Source organism: Calypte anna, chromosome 1 (genome assembly GCF_003957555.1).
Source record: "Calypte anna isolate BGI_N300 chromosome 1, bCalAnn1_v1.p, whole genome shotgun sequence".
NCBI lineage: Eukaryota > Metazoa > Chordata > Aves > Apodiformes > Trochilidae > Calypte > Calypte anna.
In genome coordinates, this window is record NC_044244.1 from 116228188 (window position 1) to 116256098 (window position 27911).

General features: G+C 36.5%; 1 protein-coding gene across 4 annotated transcripts in view; it reads left to right on the plus strand.

The window, feature by feature from the left end:
* DMD (dystrophin) overlaps window positions 1-27911 on the plus strand; it is a 950620-nt gene that overhangs the window by 215107 nt on the left and 707602 nt on the right. The gene's annotated exons all lie outside the window — the stretch shown is intronic.

The following is a 27911-nucleotide window of genomic DNA, read 5'->3' on the forward strand; positions in this document are numbered from 1 at the left end:
AACTAGGATCATAGAATTGTTAGGGTTGGAAGAGACCTTAAAGATTGTGTTGGTCCAACCCTCTTTCCACAGGCAGGGACAACTCCCACTAGATCAGGTTGTTAAGAGCCTCATCTAATCTAACCTGTCCTTAAAAACTTCCAGGGATGGGGCTTCAACCACCTCCCTGGACAACCTATTCCATTGTCTCACTACCTGAATGGTGAACTTTTTCCTTATGTCTAATCTGAATCTACTTACGTCTAGTTTTAACCCATTCCCCCAGATCCTATCCCTACCTGACATCCTAAAGAGTCCCTCACTAACTTTCTTGTAGGCCTCCTTAAGGTGCTGGAAGACCAGAATAAGGTCTCCTTTGAGTCTTCTATTCTCTGGGCTGAATAACCCCAAGTCTATGTCTGTCTTCACAGGAGAGGTGCTCCAGCCATCTGATTATCCTTGTGTCCCTTCTCTGGACACACTCCAGCACATCCATGTCTTTATTGTAATAGTGGTTCCAGAACTGGACACAGTATTCCATGTGGGGTCTCACAAGAGTGGACAGAGTGGGAGAATCACCTATCTCAATCTGCTGGCCACAGTCCTTTTGATGCAGCCCAGGATCTGGTTGGCTTTCTGGGCTGCAAGTGTACACTGACAGCTCATGCTGAGCTTCTCATCCACCAGCACTCCCAAGTCCTTTTCTTCAGGGATGCTCTCAAGCCAGTCACTGCTCAGCCTATATTGGTGCTTGGAATTTCTGCTTCACTACTTTATGTTAATATCTTAAACTATTTCTGTAACTCACTTCACACATATGTGAACATATAAACAAGTGAACATACAGGAAACCAAAAGGCAAAATATCAAGTTGGCAGAAGCAAAGGTGCTAATGATTTCATGTTTTTGCATAACAAAACTACCTGCAAAGAAACTTGTCATCTACAGCAATGTAGATTTAGATTTTCAGTTTTAGGGTAGTCTTTTAAATATTTAATTATGCTTGTGCTAAATTTTAGCCTTTAGGCCTGTGTCTGATTTGACTTGGTAAGGAGCTCTGCAAATGTTCTAAAGGGTCACAGAACTCTGTTGTCTTGTCATTGGTAATGTTATCTCCCCGTTTAATAAAGCACAGAGCACACGGAAATGGAAAATGCATTGGAGCTGAAAATACCATTCTGAGTAATCCCGACATAGTGAGATTTACTCGTATTTCTTAGCTGAAATGTGTCAAGGGATCTTTAACACACTCTGAATGTTTTTCTTTACGTCCTGTTGTGTCTTTCCTCTAGGTGTGTTCTGTGAGCAAGAGGTTTGTTGTTGTTTTTTCTCTAACCTCAGCATACGAGTCACATAAAAGCACTTATACAATCTTTTGCTCTTGCAGTAATGCTTTTCTGTTGAAATCCAGTAAAATAAGGATCATTGCAAAGATCCACATGGTAGGGAAATGAATATAAACAAAAATTGTTTTCCATAAAAGAGAATAGGTGTCTTAATTATGATAATCATATTCATGTTGGGTATTTAGTGTGGTGATATAGTTCAGGCACAACACTATACATTTCCATAAAGCTCCCTCATAGAATCATAGAATACCTTTTGGTTGGAAATCAAACCTTCAAACCACCTAGTCTTAATCCTTCTGCGGTCAGCATCTTAAAACTACATCAGGTTGCTCAGAGCCCCATTGAGCCTGATCTTGAATGTGTCCAGGGATAGGACATCTACCACCCCTCTGGGCAACCTCTTTCAGAGTTTCACCACTCTCATTTTAAAAACTTTCTTCCTAGGATCTAGTCACAATTTCCCCATTTTCAGTTTAAAACTATGGCCCCTTGTCCTATCAAAATTGGCCCTAAGTCTGTCCCCATATTTCTTAATAGGCCTCTTTAAGTATTGAAAAGTTGCACTAAGGTCTCCCTGGAGACTTCTCCAGGCTGAACAACCCCAAATCCCTCAGCCTGTCTTCATACATTTCTTATCAAGATGGTTATTTCTGACCATACTTTTCTTCCCCATTTCTTACCAAGATGTTCTGTCCACTGCTTCCACAGTGAGAGCAGAGTGAGCCTGTGCTGTTGAGCTACATCAGGAACTGGGATTGGATGGAGAGATGGGTACTAATATCAGTCTACAGACTTGAACCTGGTGGTGAAACTGTGTGTTGCAGGTGCTTCAGAGAGTGTTAGCACTCTGCATAGGTGTTAGCACCATGAGCTAATTTGTTTTCTGACAAATTTTTCTTTCTCAATTTTGTGAATCTAGTACATTCTACCTTGTACCCCTGGAGCACATGCATAAAAAGCAAGGGTTAATCTAAATGTTCCTTTTCTTCACTTAAAAATAATACTTCTAAATGTTGCCTCCTGGTTCTGCTTTGGAATACCTTAGTGCATGGTCTTCAGCTACCTGTGGATTTACAGGTCTCCACCTTGTTTTGTTGTCTTTTTAAAAATTATTTTTCCCAGATTCTGCATGAATATTTGGATCTATATTGATATTCTGCAGTCAAAACCATCTGTCAAATTATAATCATTAGTCTGCTTTGAAAATTAATCACTTGGGATTCTTTGCCTCTATATCATAATATGCGTGATATTCTGGCCTTTGCTAATAATACTGTGCTTTATCATTGTTTTTCCAAATAAATAATTTCTTTACGTGTGTTAAAGCATTCATCCAGGTTCAGTCTTGTGTTATTTTCTTCCCCAGTTCTTCATGGGTTTTAATTGCTTATATAATGTGTCTTCTGCTGGGACTTCCTATGCCTCTAATCCATACTTTAAGCTAATTCTAATGATTTTTAGATACTAATGATTTTAGATTTTAGAATGTTTTTTCTAGCTCTGAAATTTAATGAATGAAGCCCTTTGGAATTGTGCAGATAGTTCTTGGTTGCTCAAAATAATCAGTAATGGAAGACAATTGGTCAATTAGAACAGAATTAGAACAGAATTATGTTGTCTAATGCATCAAGATAGAGAATGAAAGAAGTATATACTACTCTTAAAATCATAAAGGGAGAAGGACATTTTTTTAGGTAAACATGTAAACTATAGTCTGAAAAGTTTCTGATGGTGTGCAGAATTGTATATATCTTTACTGTATATTTTGTCATACAATAATTTAAAAAGATGGGAACTCACTCTGGTGCTCACTCAGCAAAAAGTATATATTAGATTTTAAACAGATTTCACTTAGATGTACCTAGCAGGCTTTAATTCAGTTATTGTAACTAATGAGTAGTTACAGAAAGTCCAATAAAGTATGAGCCCTGATGAAGATATTCTACTTTGATTTTAGAATCTTTGTTCCCAGAATAAGATTTTAAACATCTGTACCTTCAGCATTATATGTGTGCAAATACACGTATAATTTAAAAGAGGCTTTTTGAAAATAAAGGTGGTTCATCAAAGAGTTGTAGAATATGAGAGATGACATTTGGAATCTAAAACTATAAAAACACTTCTGTTTAAAATTAAAGAGCAAAAAACTATTGGATATCTTCATATGCTTTTTTTTTTTTTTTTTTTTTTTTAACTGAAAGAATTAGCTCTATTTGGGAAACCCACAAATAACTTCTGATATGGCACAGCAGTGGTGCCTGACTCTTAATGTTTGTTTGAAAAGCTACTAAAGAGTTTAAGAGAAATTCATGCAGATATCTTGAGGCTTCTGAATTTTTATTTGGTCACAAATGGAAGCATGATCAAGATACTTGCTAGGAATGAATAATATTAATTGGTGACATGTTAGATTAAAATCTCTGGATTTGAACTAGAATAGGAAAGAAGTGGTAATAAATTAGTCTCACTTTGTGGCACACTATTCCCACCAGCCCTCCAAATACAATAGCACAGTTTCAGACACACAAGGAAATACAAATTAAAGATTAACAATTTTCTAAAACCTGGTAGTAGATCAGAGGTTTGAATCAAGTTAGCCAGTATTTGGAGACTTATTGTACAGAAATAGACTACTTTGCCTAAAGTTGAATACCATATAAAGATAGTTCTTTCCAGGTTGTGATTAGCAATTCTGAGTGATTTGTTATTGCTACTCTCATTTTAAAAAAATTTTAGAAAAGAAAAAAAAAAAATGAACAAACAAACAAAAAAAACCCCAACAGTGAGGCTTAATTTTGATAATGTAGCAGCAGCATCACTTGATTTTAAACTCACAATAGTACCCTTCTATATCCTTTTAGACATGTATACAAAAATGCACATAATTTTTTTTTTTTTTTTCTTCAGGAGTTGCCATGAAACTGTAAGGCAAAAATCAATGATTTCTGTCCAGTTTCTGTCCGTTTTTTTTCTCTCATGCTTTATTTGTATATTTAACTTTCTTGTCCATGTGAAAACTAGCTATGTGTGGGGAATGTGTCAAACTGCATGGGGTAGAATGCAGACTTTATGATTCTGAAGTTCTAAGTTTGTACAGTGAAGGAAAAATACATTTTTAGAAGCTAGTTAAGATGATGGACTCATCCTTGGTTTAATTCTTAAGAATTAATCTTCTTAAGATTATGATTTTAAGTTGTGGGATTTCTTGTTTCACTGATGAATTCTTGGTACCTGTTGTTATGCTACTTCTCAATAAGGAACATTGGGTAAGGGAACAAAAATGGGTTGATTATAGTCTCTGGATTATTGTAGTGAAAAGTAAGATCTCACATTGGCCATGAAAGGAGAGAGACAGAAATCTTGACAGTTATTGAAAATAACCTAAGGAGCAAGACAAATGTGGGTGAAATTTATTACCAAGAAAATATTTAAGGGTAAAATCTAAGTATTTTTTTATTTTTTAATCAAAACCATCTATTGGGAAATAGAACTTCGCTCTGTGCTATCAATAACTGGTAATGAAGAGCTTGAGTTTCAAAGGTTCCTTTCAGTTGAAAATCTTTCAATACTTTGAAAAGCTAATTCTTCTATTCTAGGTTGCAGACTGTCTCAACATACTAAAAAGGGGGAAGATTAGGAAGGAATTTTTTTTTTTTTTTACTGCAGAATATGAAAGATTATATCCAATTAAAGAAACCTGAATATTTGCGTTCTAGTTTCTTTTCTCTCATCTATGGCAAGATCTGAGAACCATATTATTTGAAGAAAGTGGGTTTTTAAGCAGCCAAAAAGAATTTCTCCATTTACATACAGAAAAGATGGCAAAATTTGTCTTGAATCCAAAGTTCTCCAAAGTACTGAGGAAGAAAAGTATTTCTTAAATTCACTCAGGGCATGAATACCCTATAAATGGCAAGAATTGCTGGTTGGAGTAATTACCCAGTATAAGTGGCTTTTGCTATTAAAACTTTTAAAAAGTTAAATATATATATATATATATAAAAAAAAAAAGTGTAGTGACCCCTTAGGCTTGAACTTCAATGAAATAGGTTTTTTTAAGCTAAAGAAATTACAGCAGTTTTGTGAAATAGGGGCAATACTAATTGACTATGCAGGATTATAATAATAACAAAACCACCACTTAATGTTAGGATTTGTACAGAACTTTCTCTTTTGAAAGTAATGAAATAACTCTCTCCAAAATAATGACGAAATGTGCTAGACCTTATAATTTCAATTACTCGTTCCCTGTGGAAACATTTTCTAGTTTTAATGAGGAAGTTATTTTGGGGACTTTGTGTCAGCCAGGAAAATACCTTGTGTGGGGTGAGTGATACAGGTGATCATTTGATTCATCTCTTCTTTTTAAGCAGGTCTTGTGCTGTAGAGTAGTTACTCCTATCTGTAAGAGCTTGCCTACTCTGCAAAATAAAGAAACCCAAAGATTTCTGATAAATTCATAAAACCTGTAAGCCATGACCTGTACCATTAACATGGCAGAGGCCTATGGTATAAAGGACAAATACTGGTTCTTGTGTTTTGTTTGGGAGCAGAGGAAAAGGAGGGCTTTGTTCCAATTTGCAAGTTATCATTCTCTTCCCTTGTGAACAGGGAGGTTGCACAGCTTCTATTTACACTAAAGAAACAATGCTTATTTGATTAAGCAATCTTGCAATTAAAAATATTTCTGGGTGTAGCTGTGCTAGTAATCTGGTTTGTCCACTAGAAAATTATAAGATCTTGTCACGGTTTAACACTGGCCCGGCAATTAAACCGAATAACAGACGCTCTCTATTAATGTCTCTCTCCTCCTTGATAAAGAAAGGAGAGAGAATAAGGGAGAGAGACTTATGGGTTGGAAACTAAACTACACAACTTTAATGAAACAGTAATGATAAATAGGAAAAATTACTAAATATATACAAATATACAGGAAAATGGATACCACATTCCTCCCCCTTTTCCCCCAATAACTCTCACGTCACCACTGAGGCTGCAGGGCAGCCCTGGGAAAGTCCAGCCTGGACTCCTGGAGTTGGCAGCAGTCGGGAACTGGAGGCAGGAACACACAGATATCGGCTGGCACGGATCAGGACCACAGGCAGACGAACGGACGGGATCCTTTCAGGGTGCCGGGGGAAGGAAGGGAAATCAGGAAATCAGGAAATCTGGCTTGGCCCTCATGATGCCTCAAATTTATACTGAGTGTGATGTATATGGGATGGAATACTCTGTTTGGTCAGTTCTGGCATCTACCTTGTCTGTTCCTCCCCAAAGGAGGGCTGCAGGTGGGATCTCTTTATCCTCCTGGGCGGTAAAATGTTCTCATCAGAGCTGTGCAGTGTCCTTGGCTCTGCATACCAGTCTCTAGCAGTAACTATAAACATCAAGTTTTATCAATCCTAGAAGCACACACTGTCTGAGAAGCTTGCTGTTAATTTCAGCAAGTGCAACTACTTAAAGAGACTTAGCTGAAAGCAAAAAAGTACAAGACAGAAAATCACCTTTATCCTGACCCAAACCAGGACAGTTCTTGTTCTTTCAACTTGGAAGGCAAATAGCAATGTCTTAATTCTGTTATAAGCTAATTTCTATTTAGAACCATGCTGCCTGTATGCCTACCATTCCAGTTATGAAAACACTGATTGTTGTTGCCAGAAAAAGACTTGTGCATTAGGGCAATTATTTTATAAAATCTTAGTAAAACCATTGCGGCACAAGTGGAAATGCTGGGTTTTCTCATTATGATAGTCGCTATAAGATGGTCTTCTGAAGCACATTTATCCAGCAGGTGAAGAGAGAAATGAATATGAATTGAAGCCTCTGGGAAAGAAATCAAAAGAAGAAATTCATATGAATCCCTTGGGTAGAATTAATGTAATTGACCAAAATTTTACATCTGAGCTGGTTTCTTAGGTTCTATACTCAGAGAAGATCCAAATTTTTGAGTTCATGTAAGGTTGGTGTCATCTTTAGGATGAGAAGAATCATGGCCTAAAGGCAGGTAACTACTTGGAATGGATAAATTCTTTTTTTTTTTCTTGAATCTGAGAGGCTCTAGTCTAGTTCACATGAATAAGTTCAACTTTTTGAGATTTACTCTGACCTTTAAGTGTGGTTATCTTGAGATTAAAATTTCTGAAAAGACCTAAGAGTTCTAATTCCCTCTGTACTGATTTTCACCTTGAGTTGATTTCTTCCATAACAAGACAATGTATCTAAAGCATAAATTGATTTGCTTAGCATCCCAGTGTGTCTTCGTTAACCATGCAGACAAGACTTCCTGGGCACAATATTGCCTTTTTTGTGTAGTAATCTGATTAGAAAACCAGCTTGAGAGAGTAATTTCCTTTTTTTTTTTTTTTTTTTTTTTTTGTACAGCAAGTATTATTTTCTACTGATTTTAAAGAGAGCACAGTAATGACCTAATCTAGGAAGAGAAAAAAAACACCTATTTTCAGTCAGTCCTTGGATACTAAGCTATTAAAATGAAAGTATGTGGAAGACAGGGCTAAAGAGAAACCTGCTTAATTTTGCCCTGTTCTTTTCCAAATTTTTCTAGATTTGAGACTCAGTGTTAAAAGAAGAGGTCATATTGTCATATTCTTTATATAAGATTGTTGCTGTATTAATTTTCTGGTATTTTTCAGAACTGATTTGTTAATAAGGCAAAAACTGCATCTGAAATCAGTGTAAAACTAATACATTTTTGTGGCTAACTTTCAGTGGCCTCACTTCAACAATGGAGTTTGAAAATCCTTTTTTAGTAAGAGAAACAGCAGTTCAGATAAAATTTACTTCCAAATAAGGTTTTTTTGAACTTAAGTATTTCTGGTTTCTTACAGTTTGCTGAAGCTTATCAGAAGAATTATTTTCTTTTGTACAGTTGCTTGTAGTAATCAGGCTGTAGATCATCTTCTGATAGTTCTGATTTCTTTGCTTATCATAAAATTTACTGTTACAATATTTAGTGCAGCAGTATAGAGAGGTATCAAGAAAGGTGGCTATAAATTAGCAAAGAAGTTTATATTGCTAATGTATATTAAAGCCTCTGTGGATAATATTTTTGACATGTGACCTGAAGTGGCTACAGAAAAAAAAAAAAAAAAATCACCCTGAAAAAGGGAGAAACTACTTGAGCCATAGCCCCAGCAATTCTCTGAATGTGAGCTGGGAAGGGGGGAGACAGCAATGTAGCTTAAACAGCTTAAGGTATAAATGGAAGCAGTGGCTGGGGTGGTTTTTTTAGTTGCTCATATTTTAAAGGCCACAGTGATAACCAAAGACAAAAGTGTTAATCCGTTGTAGTGCTTGAATTACACTATCATGAGCTGCTAAAAATACTTGGTCATTGAGCAAAGTAAAGTTTGTGTGCATTGGGCAAGGATAACTGCTTTCTGAAATATTTTTAGACTGGTTTGTTCCCATCTTGAAAGCAATGCTTGCTTACATTCTGAAAAGATGCTTTATGACTGCATAGTTTTCTTTCCATAAATAGCAAACATTCAAAAATGTACTAAAAAATTTTAAAATATTAAATATAACATTATTACTTTGCCATGATTAAGACTTCAACATTGGATTGAATAACATCAATCATGTTGAATTTGAATATTTTAAGGTTGTGTAAAGTGGTTCTTGGGATTTTTTGTTTGTTTGTTTGGTTTTGTTTTTGGTTTTTTTGGTTTGGAGAAATGTATGTGGCTCTGAACTTGATGAAAAATAACTTCTGCTCCTGAGGGTTTGCTGTATGACTTCTCCAGACACCTCTATCAATGTCTGAAAAAGTTCAAGTTACTACATTAATCACTGCTATACTAATTGCACAATTTAAATTAGAAGAATTTAAATCCCTCATTATTATAGTGCTGCTTTGCTGTGACAGCTTCCCTGGCTTCCTCACAACCACATAAGTCATGACTCTTGTCTTCAGATCTGAAATAACAAAACCAGCAGTCAGTGGTCTGCCTTCCTACGTGGTCATGCACAATATAAGGCAAATAAAGGTATTAGGAACTGTAGTTTACTGCCCTTTTCTTTTTATTTAATCACAGGTCCTCCCTGTTCTACGTGGTCAGATTTCATGTGTAAATGTATCTGTGTCAGCTTGTGGCATCAAACTTTGGCCAGAGTATATTCCTGGACCCAGATGTTCAAAAGCAGTCAAGAGATGAAAAATTTTGCAAACAGCAATAACTTAGGTCTTGAAAATATGATATTGAAAATTCAAAAAAATACTGGAGGAAAACAAAACAACCAGGCAAACTGGCCACCTTTCAGCAACCAATATGGGGGGGGGGGGGGGGGGAGGACGGGCAGTAAAAGCTGACAAGACACTTCTCTGAATATGTCTTAAAATAATGATGCTTCAGGCATCTTGTTGTGTGAAATGTCCTTCTAATTAGAAGGAATGTCTTTGTGAAATAAAGCAAAGCATAGACAGTGACTGCAATAGCTTCTGGCTTTTTTTCATGCAAACTAAACTTTTGGGAATGACAGAAGGGTGTCAGAAGACTTAGGCTGACAATTTCAACTTCACAAATGGATGCAGAAGGAATATTTTTCAGGGCTAATATGTCCTTTGCACTAGATGTTCTTTATAATAACAGTAAATACTATTTTAGTTTTCTCTAACTTAATCCTTATAAAAGTAATTGTAATTTCAGAACTCACAGACAATAAATCCAAAGTTTAAAACAATACTCTGAAAAACAGTAGCTTCTATTTTAAGTTTCTGCTTGTATTTTAGTTTACCTCAGCTGAAATCTCTGATCTCATAGATTCATAAAATGTCAGGTTGGAAGGGACCTCAAGGATCATCTGGTCCATACCTTCTAATATTATTGTTTATATGATCTGTCCCAGCACCTCAGTTGAGCTGAGACTTAAAACTTTCCAAAGTGAGGGAATTCACCACTTCCCCTGGGAGAGCATTTCAATGTCTGACTGTCCTCATAGTAAAAAATTTTCCTTGCTGTTGAGCCTGTTGTCCACCATGACCCTGTGGCAGTTATATCTCCATACATCCAACGTTGTTTCATATTTGTTTAATGTGCTGCTCTGAATTCAAGATGATTTAATTAAAACTTCAGAGGACTTTAGTTTTCATGGATGAGCTAGTTGCAATCCAATTGCTATTTTTCCAAATGTGATCTGTTATTTAGCTGCACTGAATCAAACTCCTTGCTATGTGGTTTAATAAAACAGTAGAGTGGTATTTGACCAGTCAGTCATCCTTTGATTTAAAGCTGTAGCCAAAAATTGCTTGTATTTAGCTGTCAAAGGTTAGACAATTTTTAGAATTTAAAATTTAAACTTTATTATGTAAGTTAAAATATTCTGAAAATTAACTTACATAATGATGTAATTCTCATTTCTGAGATTTGTCACCTAACCTATGATTAAGCTATTTTTTCACTTGTGTATTGATTTGTATCAGGGTCTTCAGAATATTAAATGTCAACAGAAATTTAAATTGGAGATCAATTTACTTTGAATCTATGTGCATATTAAATAGTTATCTGTTATTAAAGATTCATTTTATAGAATATGGTATTGACAAATATGATAAAACAATTAAGTCAACAGAACACAATTATACAGTTCTTGTTGGGAAACTCTTTAAAACATTTTGAGGCCTAGTCCTGTAATCTACTGAATGTCTTCCAACAGTGATACATATATCTAATAATAACTAGTACCTAAGTTAAGTTCTTTCTGTGCCTATAGGTAGAAGACCTCTAATAATTAAAACTTTGCACATCATCTGTGGAGGTGCTCAGTATCTCTGAGACTTTTCTGCTACTCAGCATGAGAAAAAGTCTGGAATCTGGCTCTCACCTCTGCTCAGATGTCCACTTGTAACATATTTCTAGACCATGTGTTTCATTTCTACTGCAGCGTGGGACTTAAGTAAACAAAGCACTCTCTCAAATGTATCCTGTTCTCAATGGGCAGATGATCATTTAGTATTACAAAAATATGGCCCTTTTTGGAAGATACTCTGGGTTTCTTTGAATGGTCAGATGTAAGTGGAAAATAAGTAAATACAGTGAGGCTGATCCCCAGAGGCCCTCGTCATTCTTGTTTGTACAGACTGGGAGTGTGGTGTGGAAATGGTTCTGTACAGTTAAATACAGACTGGCAATAGTATCAAGGTTACTGTACTTAATTGGCTCCTAAATATATCAAAGTTCACATACATTTGCTTTTACTGTGTTTTTGTATTGCAAGTATTCTACTGGGAAGCATAAGATGAAATTGGTATTGGGTAGCTTGCCATGGTAAACTAAACCAGGCTACTACAGAATTGCTCTGCTATGTACTAGAATGACTGATGTGATTAAAAAAAAATAAATTCCTTTATAGAATTTTCATCACCTTTTTATTTCAGTACATTTTTATTGTGTAATCAGTTTCTGCTCTACTGACAAGTATCAGTCTGATGGTAACTTATAGGCTAATAAGTGCCACAATTCATCCTCACGTTTGTGTTACTGAAGCAAAGAGATAGATAGTATTTCAGTGACTGAAATACTGTATGATACATGATTCTGACTCATGGCTTTGCATAGAAATTGTTTTTAATCATTCAATATTAAGTTGTGAATAGGAGTTTTGGTGAGGTTTCTTTTGTGTTTAAAAACAATGGAAGAACAATCAGGTTTTGTACAACTTAGTCCTAATGTTACAGGAATGTTTTAAGACTTTATCTGTTGTTTCAAGCTACAAAGCACTTTATATTATGTGAACTAAGTTAATTTTAATTTTTTTTTTTTTTTTTTTGTAAAAAGCTTAGCCAATTGTGTAAGTGCAATGTGGTATACCAGTGTACATTAACAACTGGGAGAAATGCCAGCTCTTACCTGTATGTTGCTTAATTACATAACAGTGCACTTAAAAGACTTGGGCAACATGGATAGTGGAGTAGAGGTCCCCTTCAGCAGATTTTCTGATGAAACTATGCTGTGTGATATGGTTGACATATTGGAGGGAAGGGATGCTATCCGAAGGGACCTTGACAGGCTGGAGAGGTGAGCCCTCTGCAAACCTCATGATGTTCAGTAAGACCAAGTACAAGGGCCTGCATATGGATCAGAGCCATCTCAAGCACAAATGTAGTTTGAGTAGAGACTGGATTGAGAATAAGCCTGAGGAAAGGGACTTGGGCTTGTTGATTGATAAGAAGCTCAACACGAGCCAGCAAGGAAACCTAGAAGGTCAACCATATCTTGGGCTACACCAAGTGTGGTCAGCAGGTTACGGGAGGTAACTCTCCCTCTTTGTTCAGCTCTTCTGAGGCTCCATCTGGAGTACTCTGTCCACTTTTGTGGCCCCCAGTATAAGAAGCACAGGGAGCTGTTGGAACAAGTTCAGAGGTCACAAAGGAGACCCAAAGGGCTGGCCAAAAGGAATGTGGAGACCCAGACAGAGCTAGCTTGGAAACATACAGCCATCCAGGTCTTGGTCTTCACGGAGTTTCTGAGCCTATCACTTTTACCAAAGGGCAGCAGAGACAACACCTGAGTGTGTTGCAGCCAGATGAATGATCTGCTTAGCCTGGTGGCAGAGCTGAAAAAAGAAGTCTAGAGAATGAGAAGTATCTGAGAATGTGAACGTGAGAATGGTGGAGCCACACCTTAGGTATGAAGTGGAAGATCCAAAAGAAGTAGAGTATCCCTTTCCAGCTTCTCACCAGATAGAAGGAAGGGATCTAAGGGAGTGGAAACAGTTCCCTGCTCAGGGCAGCAGGTGAATCCCCCGACATTCCTCACCTTCCCAGTTGCCCCTGTGTAACAGATAAGGAGATCTGGAACTGGAGAACCAGGCAAAGGAGAATGTTGGTAAAGGTCCATCCAGGGAGCTGCCAAATCGATTGGTCTCATGTACCGGGACTGCTTCTTTTAAAGATAAAAGAAGGGTAACTGTTGTAGGAGATTTCCCTCCTCAAGGGAACAGATGGCCATTTAAACTGGCTAGAGCCATCCCACAGGGATGCCAGTTGCCTCCCTGGGGCCTGGGTTAGAGATGTAACCATGAAGCTCACTGGTGTGGCACAATCTTTTAATTCCTTCTTACTACCAGTCATTTGGGTGAGCAGTGATGAGATTTCCAAGAGAAGTTCTAATGTGATAAAAAAGGACTTTAGGGAACTGGACCAAATGGTGAAGAGGTCAAGAGCACAGTTAGTGCTTCCCTCAGTCCCTTCAGTGTCAGGGAACACTGAAAGGAACAGGAAAGCACACATGATTAACATGTGGCTCAGAGGCTGATGCAATCAGGTGAATTTTTTTTAGTTGATCATTGGAATGTTTACATGGCACTGGCCTGATGGCTAGAGATGGAATAGAACTGTCACTTTCTTGGCCAGGTTTACTTCTTGGTCAAGGTTACTGTGAAGGCGTTATAGTAGGTTTGAAGAAGGAAAGAAATAAAACCAGATCCAGTAGAGATGATCTTAGGTATAGCAAAAGAGATGATCTTTTGTATAGCAAAGCTGGGGAGGAAATCAGTAGCTCAGCTCAAGTGCATCTACATCATGGCCTGTGCATCATGGGCAACAAATAGGAGGAGCTAGAAGCCATTGTGCACTACAATAGCTATGACTTATTTGCCATGCTGGTGTGATGACTCTCTTGACTGGAATGCTGCAATGGATGGCTATAAGTTCTTCAGAAGGGGTAGGCAAAGAAGGAGAGGTGTTGGGGTTGATCTGTGTATTTGAGTATTTTGATTATATAGAGCTCAATGCAAGTGATGATAAGGTCAAGTGTTTATGGGTAAGGAAGAGGGGGAAGGTGAATAAGGTGGATATCCTGTTGGGTGTTGTTTATAGGCCATCCCAACCAACATGAGCATGCAAACAAAATATTTTGCAAGTGGCTGGCAGAAGTCTCACAATCCCTAGCCCTTGTGGAGGACTTCAACCTACCAAACATCTGCTGGAAAGATAACACAGCAGAGAGGAAACAGGTTAAGAGGTTCCTTGAGTGTATAGAAGATAATTTCAGCTGGTAGGTGAGCCTACCAGGAGAGGAAGTGCCTGACTACATCTGCTGCTTACAAACAGAAGAGGACTGGTGGGGAGTTGTGGTCAGAGGCTGTCTTCAGCTTAGGGACCATGAAATATTAGAGTTCTTGACACTTAGTGAAGTCAGGAGGGGTGTCAGCAAAACCTCCACTGTGAACTTCCAAAGTGCAGACTTTGGTCTGTGGATGACATTGGTTGAGAGTCCATTGAGAAATGGTCCTGAAGGGCAAAGGTGTCCAGGAAGGCTGGATACTCTTCCAGAAGGAAATTTTAAAAGCACACAAAGCAGGCTGTCACCATGTGCCATAAGTTGAGCTGGCAGGGAAAAATATTGGCCTGGATTAACAGGGAACTTCTGGGACTCAAGGAAAATGTTACCACTTTTGGAAGTGTCTGGTTTAATGCTGGGCCAGCAATTAAATGCATGACAGATGGTCGCTATTAATCCTCCTCTCCAACAGAGAATTGAGAGAAAATAAGGGAGAGAGACTTTTGGGATTGGAAACTAAACTACAAATCTTCAATGAAACAGTAAGGATGAAAAGGAAAATTATCAAATATATACAAAAACGATATCAAGTTCCTCCCCCTTTTCACCCAGTAAAGCTCAGGTCATCACCAAGACTGAGATTTAGTATTTTATGAGGAAGGAGAAGGGCAATAAGTAGGAATACAACCTTGGACTTCCACAAGGTTAATTTTGTCCTTTTTAAGGATCTACTTACAGGAATCCCATGGACTAAGACTTTGTAAGGGAAGAGACCTCAAGAAAGTTGGTATATTTTTAAATACAACTTTCTTCAAGCTCAAGTTAGGTGCATTACTTCAAGTAAAAAATCAGGTAGAGATGGTAAGAGACCTGCATAGATGAGTAAGGAGTTTCTAAATGAAGTGTCCTGAAAGAAAGAAAAACACAGCTTATGAAGAAGGGACTAGTCACTTGGAAAAACTACAAGGATGTTGTCAGAAAATGTGGGAAGGCAACAAGAAAGGCCAAGGCCTTCTTAGAACTAAAATTGGCAAAGGAAGTAAAAGGAAACAAGAAAAGCTGCTTCAGAAGTAAAAGGAAGTACAGGAAAAGGAAGAACAGGAAAAATGTGGGCTCACTGCTGAATGGGGTAGGAGCCCTTATAACAGAGGATACAGAGAAGGCAGAGTTGCTGAATGCTTTCTTTGCTTCAGTCTTTATTCCAAAGTCCATCCCTTGTGAACTCTAGACCCTGAATATGAGAGAGGAATCCATGGACGAGGGAAGACTCACCACTGGTCAGTGAAGACTGGGTTAGAGATCAGTTATGCAAATTGAATATACACATGTCCATGGGCTTTGATGGGATGCACCCGAGAGTGTTGAGAGCTGACTGATACAGGCAATTACAGACCATTCAGCCTCTCCTCCATACCTCAAAAATTTATGATGGAGCATTTTGTTCTGAAGGTCATCTATAAGCATATGGAAGAGAACTAGGTTATCAGGAGTAGTCAGCATGGATTTACCAAGGGGAAATCATGCTTGACTAATCTAATAGCCTTTTATGATGTTGTAATTGAGTGGCTAGATGCAGGGAGACCAGTGGATGTAGTATACCTTGACCCCAGCAAGGGTTTTGGCACAGTCTCCCATAAAATCCCCTTGAGTAAGCTCAGGAAATGTGGAATAGAAGAATGAACAGTGAGATGGATTAAGAACTGCCTACACGATAGTGGTGATCAAAGGTGGAGAGTCCAGCTGGAGACCTGGGGACTAGTGGAGTCCCCAAGGATCAGTGCTGGGTCCAGTCCTATTCAACATCTTTATCAATGACCTTGATGATGGGACAGAATGTCTTCTCAGTAAGATTGCTGATGACACAAAGCTGGGAGAAGTGGCTGACACCCCAGAAGGCTGTGCTGCCATTCAGAGGGATCTGGACAGGCTGGAGAGTTGGGCAGGGAGAAATTTATGGAATCACAACAAGGGCAAGTGTAGAGTCTTACATCTGTGTAGGAACAACCCTAAGAGCCAATACAGGCTGGAGACTGAGCTGTTGGAAGGTAATGAAGGGGGAAGTAACCTGGGGGTGCTGGTGGATGGAAGGATGACCATGAGCCAGCAATGTGCCCTTGTGGCCAAGAAGGCCAATGGCATCCTGGGGTGCATCAGAAGGGGGGTGGCTAGCAGGTTGAGAGAGGTTCTTCTCCCCCTCTGCTCTGCCCTGGTGAAGCACCATCTGGAATATTGTGTCCAGTTCTGGTTCCCTCAGTTCCAGAAGGAGATGGGAACTTCTTCAAAGAGTCCAGCCTAGGAAGGTTTTTGATGCCCCCTTCCTGCAAGTGTTTAAGGCCAGGGTGGATGAGGTCTTCAGCAACCTGGTCTAACGGGAGGTGCCCCTGCCCATGAAAGAGGGTTGGATCTTTAAGGTTTCTTCCAACCCTAAGCATTCTCTGATTCTATGTTATATATTTTCTTACACATGTGTTTTTGTTATTCCTATCCCCTAATCTTTATTTCTAAATTTGTCTTGCTTTTATGTTAAAATATACACCAACTAATATTTTTGCTGTGTTGCTTCGGATTCCTATCTAAATCCATTTTCAGGACTAATTGTATTTTCTTCATTAACGTAATACATGATAAATATATAATAAAATTTATTGTTGTTCTAATGCATCCTTAACTTCTAATTACATTATATTGACTGCACTAATTAATCTCCAGTTTTCTTTCACATGCTATTATTGCTATTAGTTGGTGGAGATATATATGTACATTATGTACGGAGAAGCGAGCCCAGAGCTTTGACAGGTTTTTAAGAATAGTCATGCATGCATGACACATTATTTTTGCTAGGTTATTGCATCCACATATCTCCCCATAACTGAAAAACTAAGAACATCAGGAGAGTAGAGTTCATAGGAAGAAATCCATAAAACTGCAGCATTAACTTGTATTAAAAATATAAAACTGAAAAACAACTAGAATGTAAAAGGAGGGGGAGGAACAGAATATGAGGGACCTGCTAATGCACTGAGTCCTGTCACCTGGATGTTTCAGGTAAACATCTCATTAAAATGCCTTTATAAATTCCTCAAGTTCTGTCACAGCCAGTTTAGCACACTGCTTCTATTCCTTTCTCTCTTCTCTCAGAACCTGATTTTCTAAAGGTGACAATTTTCTGCATTTTTAGACTACGTTTCTTCAGGTTCATTTTGTTCTCATGTTACCATTGTCCTTGAGCTTGATGATTATTGTTCTGATTGTTTTTTACCACATAGTATATTTATAAGAAACACTCATATCTGCTTTCAGCCTGTGACTCTTAATAAGTTTTACTACTTCTCTTCATTGCTTCTTACTTAACTGTAGGAATTCTCTTTTGTTCCACTTCTTGTTCATAATTCTTGAACATGTCTTACAGAGGACAGAATTCTAGATCAGATGTTAATGTTTTGTGCAATAAAATCAATATTGTATTTCTTAGAGGTGAACCCAATTTATCTGTTGAAATTGATACTAGGAGTGGAGGAAGGGAGTCCTGCATTTTAAGGATGTGATCTCCATTGAATGCTCAGAAGTATGATATTTTCAGGAGATGCTGTTATACAAAGTACTGTATATATTTGTCATAATTACAGCTGTTCTACAAAATCTGACAAGCTTAGATTTACAAGTATCACAACATGCATGAGATACAGGCTCTAGTTCTGCTTATGCCTGATCTTATAGCTTTGTCTGCATTCACTGGCCCAGCACCACTTGAGCTTTAAAAGAAGCTGTGCTTTATTTGGATTGGCATTTCCATGTGATCTGAGGGGTGATTACATTCAGTGTATCCCAAAGTTTCTATCTGTTCTAGAAATGATAACTCTTTAGATGAAAAATTTGCCATCCTCAGTGACTCCTAGCCTTTGTGACTTAAAGTCAAATAACACAGCTTTCTTTCCCTTAATTAAAGTACTTGTGGACTGGTTTTATCAGCTCTGATCTTTGAAGCGTCTAAATTTACTCTTGAAAAGAATAAATTACCATCCTTATCCTTTCATTGTTGAGCCTGTGTGGGCTTGACAGGTCTACCGTGTAGCCTCTCATTTTGTTCACAAAGTTGCAATGTTATTTAGTTCCTGAAAGTATTATGGTGGACTACTGGACCACTGTATTTGAAGCATGAAAAACATTTGGTGGTCTTTTTGGGAAGGCAAAGGGGTATTTCACTGTTAAAAATTAATTATGACAGAAGCACTGGCTTTATTTACATGAAGAGCTGTTATGCAGTCTTGAGCAGTCACATATAATTTTTCCCCACTTATTTAAGCACTTCTGTTATTCCTTGAAGTGATTATTACAGGTTAGCTTGGTTTTGTTGTTTGGAGAAGAGAGGAGGAGCCAGAATGTTCAGAGAATTTTTTTTTAGTGCAAATTCATGGTTTTTTCAGCTTAAGGATGGAAATAGCTGAAAACTAACAGAAAGCTATCCAGATGGTCTCTCCTAGCATTTCTTCAACATCAGTAGATAATCTGTTAGTGATATTTAATAAAATCATCCACAGAAAGGTTACAGTTCTTGGTTGTTCCTATACTGCTGTTGTCATAAATAATAACTGCAATTAACTGTCTGAATACTGAGATAGTCTGTTTATTTCTGTTAAGAGAAAAAAAAACATGAAAAAATACTTCTGAAATGAGAAAAATGTGAGAAAACTTCTAGCAGTGAAGTCGGAAGCAGGTTTAATGAGTAAGTTAGTTCTGCAGAGCTGATTTCAGAAGTCCTGTGTAGGCTTTCCTTGAGAATTTGTCCTTCCTGTCATCAGGGACACTTGAACTCTGTAATGAAGAAATTGATTCAATGCTAAGAAGGATTTACTCTCTCCAGGCACACAGTAAAGCATCACAATGCTGCCATCCTGCTAACAAGATAACAGCAACTAGGTCCTAATTGTCTTAATGTTTCAATACCTATATTTTTTAAAAAAATACATGAAATAAATTTAATCTACTGCATTGCACATTTGAATTTTTCTATGTAGATTTTAATGTTTATTTGACACACATAAGATACCATTTGGTATCCCAGTCACATCTGGCTGCTCTTGTTGCATATTTACAGCTGTTCCACTTTAAGGAACTTTGGAAATAGGTGTTGTAGATGTATGATGTTCTCAAAACCAGCTTGGTTCCACTGAGCTGCATCATTTTCACCTCTCTTTAGGGCCTTAAATTCTGTTCCATGCTTGTCAGCATCACATACACTTATGCTTAATCAGTTAAGATGAGGCTTAGATTGGCTAGAACAGGGTAGACATCTGCTGCCTGTTTAAATAGGAGCCACCAAAATTTTGATTTCTTGGTCTTTAAACTATGTATCATTATATCTTGTTTTGCCCTTGCTTCATTTCCCTTTTTCTCCAACACTAGCCAGATATATAATTGCATTTATTTTTGGTTTCTAAAAACAAGTTCTCATATTTATTCATGTTGTCACTCCAGTATTTATTTGCATCCTGAGATGCTCTTGACACTTCACATATGGTTCATTGTCATATAGTCAAGGAGGACTCTTCATTCTGAACCTTTACAGATTCTGCTAAAGCAATTATGCCTCTATTTTCTCCTTCCTACACATTCTTCTCCAGATGACAGATGTTCTGTTTGCTATCTAGTTTGCCAGAGATTGTTTGAAACAATTTTTTTTCTTTATTTTTGTCATATCTCTAAGACATAGAGCATATGGTAGGAACACACAAAAAGCATTGTACAGGACACAAAAATAGAAATCTACTAATTACATCTTTTCACTAAGAAAATAATAAAGTGGACAGCAAGAGAAGATATTAGAACAAAATGCATTAACAATTTACCTCAGAAGAGATTACTATCTCAAAACAGATTACCATATCAGAGTCACAGAGGCTGTTGCTAGGAGTTGTATTCACTAACATCTCCCCTGAATGTATTCAGCAACTTGACAATGGATAGGGGGAGGAGAGTAGGGCTCACTGTGCCTCAAGCAGAACGGCAGCCCAGGATGTGGTCTGATAGAATCAGCATCATCCTAATCCAGGATCTACTGGAGATAAAATTTACATTTGCAAAATTTATTTTTCCAGACTATCTTCATGGCAGCACATCAGAAATGTAAATAGAAGTTTACTTTTATGCAAAACATGAGCAGATGTTTCTGGCTGAAAAAGTACCAAATGCCTTAGAGTATTGGCTTGAGACATACTTTTTGTCCATCATAAACAGTTCTCTTTCCTTGTATAATTACAGTTAAGGTTTTTCTTTTTAAATTACAAAACAATTATGTTTAACTAATTTGATGGTGGGTGGAATGCATGAAGTGAATGACCATTTGATTGCAACTTGGATTTTTAAAAAGTATTGGCATGACATATTATTCTGATTTTCTTCATGACCAGCCTAAAGAAAAAGATCAGCACATTGATCACTTTGCTACAATCTTAGTAAAGTTATTCCCAAAAGTTGGAAATGCTTCCACTACTACATTTACAATTATATTATTCTAAGCTATTTTTTAGCATTTTAAGGTAGAAACAATTATGGTTGTGTATGAAATTGGTTCACTTGAGTTTCAATTCTTTCAAGATGTATCTGTATTTTTAAAAGATATGTTTTTTAAGTGGAGATAGACTTTTTGCATCTGCTAAAGTTAACTTTTTTTAAGACCTCTTTTGTCATGTAGATACAGTGTGTGACTTATGCATATAGAAACCAATGCCATTAAGGTAACTGGCCTTCATTTACTTGAAGAACACATTCAGTGAGAAAACCAAAATTGTATGGCCAGAGGAGTCGACAAGAAAACTCCCCTTTCATTTTAAAACTGGTGCATCAAATCCATTTATACAGATTAATTCTTGAGAGCTAATTTTTTCTCGTGTTAAAAACTCCGTATTTAACCAAACCTTAAGAGTTATTGAAGTTCCTTGAAAGAATCTCTTTTTAATTTTTTTTCCTGTGAAAGTAGTCTATTACATATAAAGAGTATACATTGTATCTGTAAACAATGCTGTAACCTAAATTAGTGAAAAATTGGAATGTTCATTGAAGCCATTCTTGTACACAAATTTTGTATTTTTTTTAAAAGTTATCTGATGCAATTTCAGACCTGAAGTTTAGTCTAAAGTTCATTTTGTTGAGAGGAATTTTTCTGCGTAGAACTTAAGCTCTGTTCCTTAATCTTTTAATAAAGCCATGAACAACATAATTTTTATCTACATCCAGATAAGTATCTAGTATCTTTGGCATTTTGCTGGGATTTTTTTTTTCCCCATTTTGCTTTACTCAGATTTTATGGTAAACCCGTTCTCCATGAGGTTCTAGAGGGAAGACTATGAGCTACATGCACTAACATGCACTGTTTTGTTGCATCAGTTTTGGATCAGGTGATCATTAACCTACCCTGATGTCAGCAATATTCCATTTCAGATGGTAATAAAAAGAAAGTTTATATCATATAAGCAGAATCCCTGTAATTTTGCAGGTATAAGTGAAGATTCTGGGGTGCTTTCACTTTGCTAGACATAGTGAAATTTCTTCTGTGGTAATAGCATTCATATTTCCCTTTGCATCCACTGGTCTTTGTTCCTGTATGAGCAATACAAGGTTTATAGAACAGAATTCTGTCTTCTACTAGATATGTAGATCAGAGCTAGAAAATAATCCTCTCCTCAGATCTCACAAGTAGCAAATCCTTCTTTTTATTATTCATACTCTAATAAAACAAAGAATTCAATATATACTGTTACAATTTTTTTCCCAAAATACCTTATAAAAATAGGTTGAAACTGTATTCTGACTCTGAACATCTTTATAACTTTGAGACTGTGATCTCAGTTTCACAATTTTAATCCCAACTGTATTATATTGTTTCATTTTGGGAAAACGAGTAAAAGATAAAATGCTTCTAATTCTGTCTCATCTTTCATCTTATCTCAGAACAAAACTGTTTTCCAGTGGCTTTTGACTGCACTTGAATAACTATTAGTTTTTATTAAGTGTGGTATTGCCCATTCATTATGTATAATGCTCTCTCCATTTCTTTTCAGAACAGAACAGAATTCTCTGTTTAGATTTCTATTGCCCTTTTCCATTTTTATTATTATATTTTTATGATAGAATTTGCAATGAAATAAAATGAACTGATTTATTTCCATAAGAACTTAAAATCTTTACCTACTCGAGTTCTGTCTGTAATCTCTTCAATTTTCATAGGTACTCTTCAGATTTATTGACTAAGATCCATTTTGCATATGAAATAACTTCTCTGAATCAGTTTGATCAAATGTTATAATAGATATAATTAACAATTAATGTTAATTAATTGTTATCTGCAGTTGTATGGCAAAAATGTTAACAGATGCATCCCCATTTTTTAAAAACCAGCATTTTATTCCATTGTCATTTTGACTTTCTTTCTATATCTTTGCTGCTAGGAAGCTGCTTATGCTATTTGTACTTTCTAGTATAGCAGGCTGCCAAGGTTGTGGTGTTATTGAATAAGTGTTTAACATTGTAAGAAAATGTTAAGAAAAATAACACTCACCTTTCCTATTCAGCAGAGGTGCTAAGTCTGATTTTGCAGATTTCAAAATCAGAGATAATGTCAAGTTCATTCAACCAGGAGAGTCCTTTCATGTCAGTCCAACACTCCTTCACACTCGTGAAGCAAATCAGAACAGACATTCAGACAGAATTAAGGTATTCTCTACCACTGAGTTTTTTAATACCAGATACATTTAAATCCCAATACACTTTAATCCTACAAATCCTGACCTTTCTTCATGATTCTAAAAGGCAGACACAAATGTGTTCATCTTCTTCACACTGCTCTTGTGACCTCATTCAACACAGCCTACAAAGGATAGCTGGGTAGCTGGATAGCTCTTTAAGGTATTGAGTAGATCTTAACCATAAAGCTTAAAACATTTACTTTCCAAAGGAAAAGTCTGTTGAAAAATAAATGGTGTTTTCTGGGAGTTTCATACTGGCATACTAGTTTTAGGTGAATGAGTATTCATAGAAGACTGCACATAGAAGACACAGAAGACTCCTACAGAAAGGAAGAAAAAAACCAGTGCCCCATCTATGTATAGCTCACCACTGGGCTGTCCTCCAGGCTTCCACTCTCAGTGCAATTATCTGTGTGTGTTTTGTGCCTTTCACTAACAATTCATTTTATAAAATGTGAATTTTGTTCTGCAAAACAGTAGAATGTGCTCACCATGCTTATTCGTGTAGACCACTGAATGGCCTTCCAAAATTTTGACTTTTGATGGTTCTGTTCCAAATAATATGTTGATTGCTTGGCTGTATTACTGGCAAAAAGTAGAGCTATTCAGGTTTGGGGTTTGTGGGGTTTTTTGTTTTGGTTTGGGTTTTTTATTATTTTTTTTAACTTGTGTAAGATGGCAGGCTGAACGAGTTAATTACTCTTTATTAAGCAGGTTTTAATTAACCCTTAATACCAGTGGAGAAGGAATGCATAATACAGTTTCTCTTCATTTAGATTTTAACTAACTTCTTTAACTGTCTTCTCCTCAAGAAATTGAAGATGCATAGATTTCTGTTCTGTTCCTATTAATTTTAGAAAAGGGACAGTAGGTGTATGCTCTTTGCCTCTTTAAGAAAATTTTTAGTTTCAATTAGCATATTGCAATATTTAGAGTAACGCAGTAGTTCATAAATTTCATTTTTCTATGTCTGGCAATGCTTCTTGAGATTTCTTGTGAAGATTTCTGTCACTTTAAATGTAACACAGAATCTACTAACAGAACCATGGCGGCAAATAATTACAAGTTTAAAAAACAGGCAAAAAAAGGTCTATAATTGTAGAATAGACATTGCAGCTACTAGCTGACCTCTGAGAGAATGCACAATTTTTATTGCATCAAGGTCTTACTGGCAGCAGCACGTGCCAGTAGTGTAAATCATGAGCACTTTCCCCCCCCCCCCCCTGTTATTTTCATTGCCATTAGTACAGTCTTAATTTAAACATGGACCACACAACAGTATCATCTTGGGACCAGGTGGCTAGATGAGGGAAAACATTTTATACATTTAAGAAAAAGAATTTATATTCTTTGCCAGATAATCTGGCTTGTTGCCTGATGTTCAAACAGAAACAAAATATGTTTAATCTCATACTTTCACAATTAGGAAATTAAGAATTTACCAGTGACAGCAAATCTACGATAGGCCTCATTATTCTGTCATAGCTTAATGTCTACTAAGTAGAAATAGCTACTAAGTCATTCAATATACGCACTTTGCATTTACAATTTTATGTACAAACTGCCAAGTTTATAATTCCTTCCCCCATTTTCTCCTTTCTTAATTTTGGGATTAATGTTTTGAAGATATTGTCTCTAACTCTGAAACCACATCAGCAGTTTCAGTACAGTAATAGAATCTTTCAAGCAATGTGGCAGGCACTTAAACTTGCTTCTTATGAAGTTACTTTGCTATTAATTTGATAAAGAGAGGGAGTGGAGTGAGCATAAGTAGTGTCAGAACTGGTATTTGGTTGAAGCTTTGAGAAAGCAAAATATTAAATAGGAATAGCTATAGTTTAAGCAGATGTGTTTAAAAACTGGAAGAAATGTTTTTCATGAATGCTTGTAATCTACATTCTGTGTGTGCCTATATACATAATATAACACTCTATAATAAAGTGCTGGATTTTTTTTCTTTTTGGTAGACCTGTGCAGTACTTTTAATGTGGAGCTTAATTTAAGTATTTTATATCTTCCTCGCACTCATTAATCTCTTAGAAATATTTATTTCCACCGCTACTGGGAATGTAGGTGGGGAAATGCAAATTGACATATGGGTGCAAGAGCAAACCACTTGTGAATTGTAAGTTTTGTAAAAAAAGTGGCTGTTGGATCACTTTTTGACTTCTTTATTTATTTACTTTTTTTTGGCACTGTGTCGTACAGAAAAAATTATTTCAGAACATTTCAGGTTTATTGTATTCACTCATCTTCAACAATCAAACTTATAGTTATGTTCATCTGAAGAGGAAAATATTTAGTAATAAAAATCAAGCTGTAGTGCACATTTGTCAGAAAAATTGCTTCCAGAATTAAACTTGTAATAACCCCTTAAAGGCAGAAGCATTTAAACAGGAGTTGATTGGTATTTGTTTCATGTTTTAGACTTCTGTGATGAAACCATATTTTTTTTCTCTTTTAGATTAACTAAGTAACTGTGTCTCTAGATGAAAAGGATGTTATCACACATTGAAATACATGGTCAAATACTAGCTATTACAGTTTGCCTTTAGTAGAAGGCAGGTTTTCCAGACTGTGTATTAGAAGTGTTGTTTTATTTGTCCTTACTTTCACAATTTAACTGATGACCTCCCCTGGAGAGACTAATCTCTCTAAATGGTCAGTGTATTAATATTTTTTTTCAGAGGCAGGATGTAAAGTAAGGGCTTTGTTCCTTCTCTCACAATGGGGTATTGTTAATTTCAATATAGAAAATTCCTTAAAGAAACCATGTGTCTTGATAAGTAAGCCTTTGAATCATAGATTTTACGAAAAAATTAGTTCTGTGAAAAATGTGCTTCATGTGACATATTTCAGTTTGCATACAAGAAAGTCACTGTTTTCTTAATATTAACCTGCCAGCATAAAATTTTCTATGGTAGAAGATTCCTCTCAATAGAAGATTCCTTTTCAGTTCCTCCTCTGGTAAATTCATCCTGGTGACTTTCCCAATATTTTTGTATAACTGTGTCTTGTTGAAGAACAAACAATATTATAATTCATGCTGATGTAATGCTGCCCACTTTAAACTCTCTTTGACTCCCTTGTAACTTTTTTTATTTATTATTTTTTCTTTTTCAATCACATTCTGGAAGATCATTGTCAATAAATTAATAGAAAAATAGAATGGTTTGGGTTTGAAGGGACCATATAGAGATGTCACCCTTCTGCATGTGCAAGGTCACTTCCCAGTAGACCAGTTTGCTTAAAGTCCTGTCCAGCTTGCCCTTGGACACTTCCAGGCTGGGGGCATCCACAGCGTCTCTGGCATCCTGTTCCAGTCCCTCACCTCCCTCACACTGAAGAACTTTTTCCTAATATCTAACCTAAATCTACCCTCTTTAAAACCATTTTCCCTTGTCTTTTGACTACAGGCTCTTGTGAAAAGCCCATCCACATCTTTCTTGTAGGCTGCCTTCCAGTACTGGAAGGCTGCCATGAGGTCTTCCTTTTCTTTTTCTTCCTTATTCTGTCAAAACCAGTATCTAAACTATGGCATAGTCAACAAATGTTGTTTTAATTTTCTTAAGTATCTTTCGTATTTTCTGCGAGTTGGATTTCCGTTTTTCAAAGATGCAGCTTGGTTTGGTAGATACTTTGCCCCCAGAAATGAAAGCACATAGGTTCCCAAGGAATTAGTGAACTTCCTTACAAGCATGTGCTTACACTGAAATTTATTCACTGCCTAACTATTGACTTCAAATATCCATCAATTTTAAGAGGCAGTAGAGACAACACATCAAGCTAAAATTCACAAAGAAAAAGATATGGAGGCAAAAGCATAGGACAGGATAACTGAAGTCATTCCTGCATGGATAATTCTAGACCTTGCAATGAAAGGGAGACTGATATTCAAAGCTTTGCAACAATGGTTGGTAAGCTATTTGCTCTGATTAAATAATTAAATCTTCCTATTTGCAGATGGATTCTGACAGCTGCATAGGTACTTCTTTGTCAGACTAGATAAACAATTTTTTACATTCATATTGTTGGCAAGGCACTTTATTGTGTGAGATATTTATGTAGCTAATTGATAAAGTATTTGGTTAACAGAACATTTTAAATGGGAAATAATGTTCAACAAATGAAAAAGCATAACTGGTACTAATGTATGTTCTTTCACTGTGAACTCTTGTTTTAGTAAAGGCATGGATATTCTTCTTTCAGTTCCTGGTGAACACTGAGTATAACAAAATGGTGTTAACATATTAATTAGTAGATAAGAAGATGGCATTTTACATCTTGATTCACTAGATGGTGTTGTATGTAAATATTAATGCTAAATAGCAGAGTAACTTAGCATAAATAACAGAGTAACTTCAAAGAGCCTTACATTTTTACCAAGTGTTATTGACTTGAAATGTAAGCCATGGAGCTGTATTAGAGGTTGGTTCAGTAGTTGTTTTGTATGAACTCATTTTCTAGAAAAACTTTTTTGTTTAGTTGGTTGTTTTTTTTCTTTACATCAGTACAGGCTCCAGTGATTAAATGATGTGAAGAGAACGTACAAGGGATGACTTTGAAAGTCAGCATGGTCTTATATTTTTTAACTGCAGTATTTATATAGCAAACTTCTTTCATATGTCTAGTCCTGCTTAATGAAGATCACAGTGTCAAATTGTATACTACAGGCATTTTGACTAAGGAAATACAGACGTAAAGTTCATGTTAAATGAGATAACAGTTACCTTTATGAACTTTGTCTCCTTTTCATTGGTATGCAAGTGTAGTCTGTAATTTCTGAAGTGATTGTAAAGTTCTAATTAGTCTCTTGAGACTTC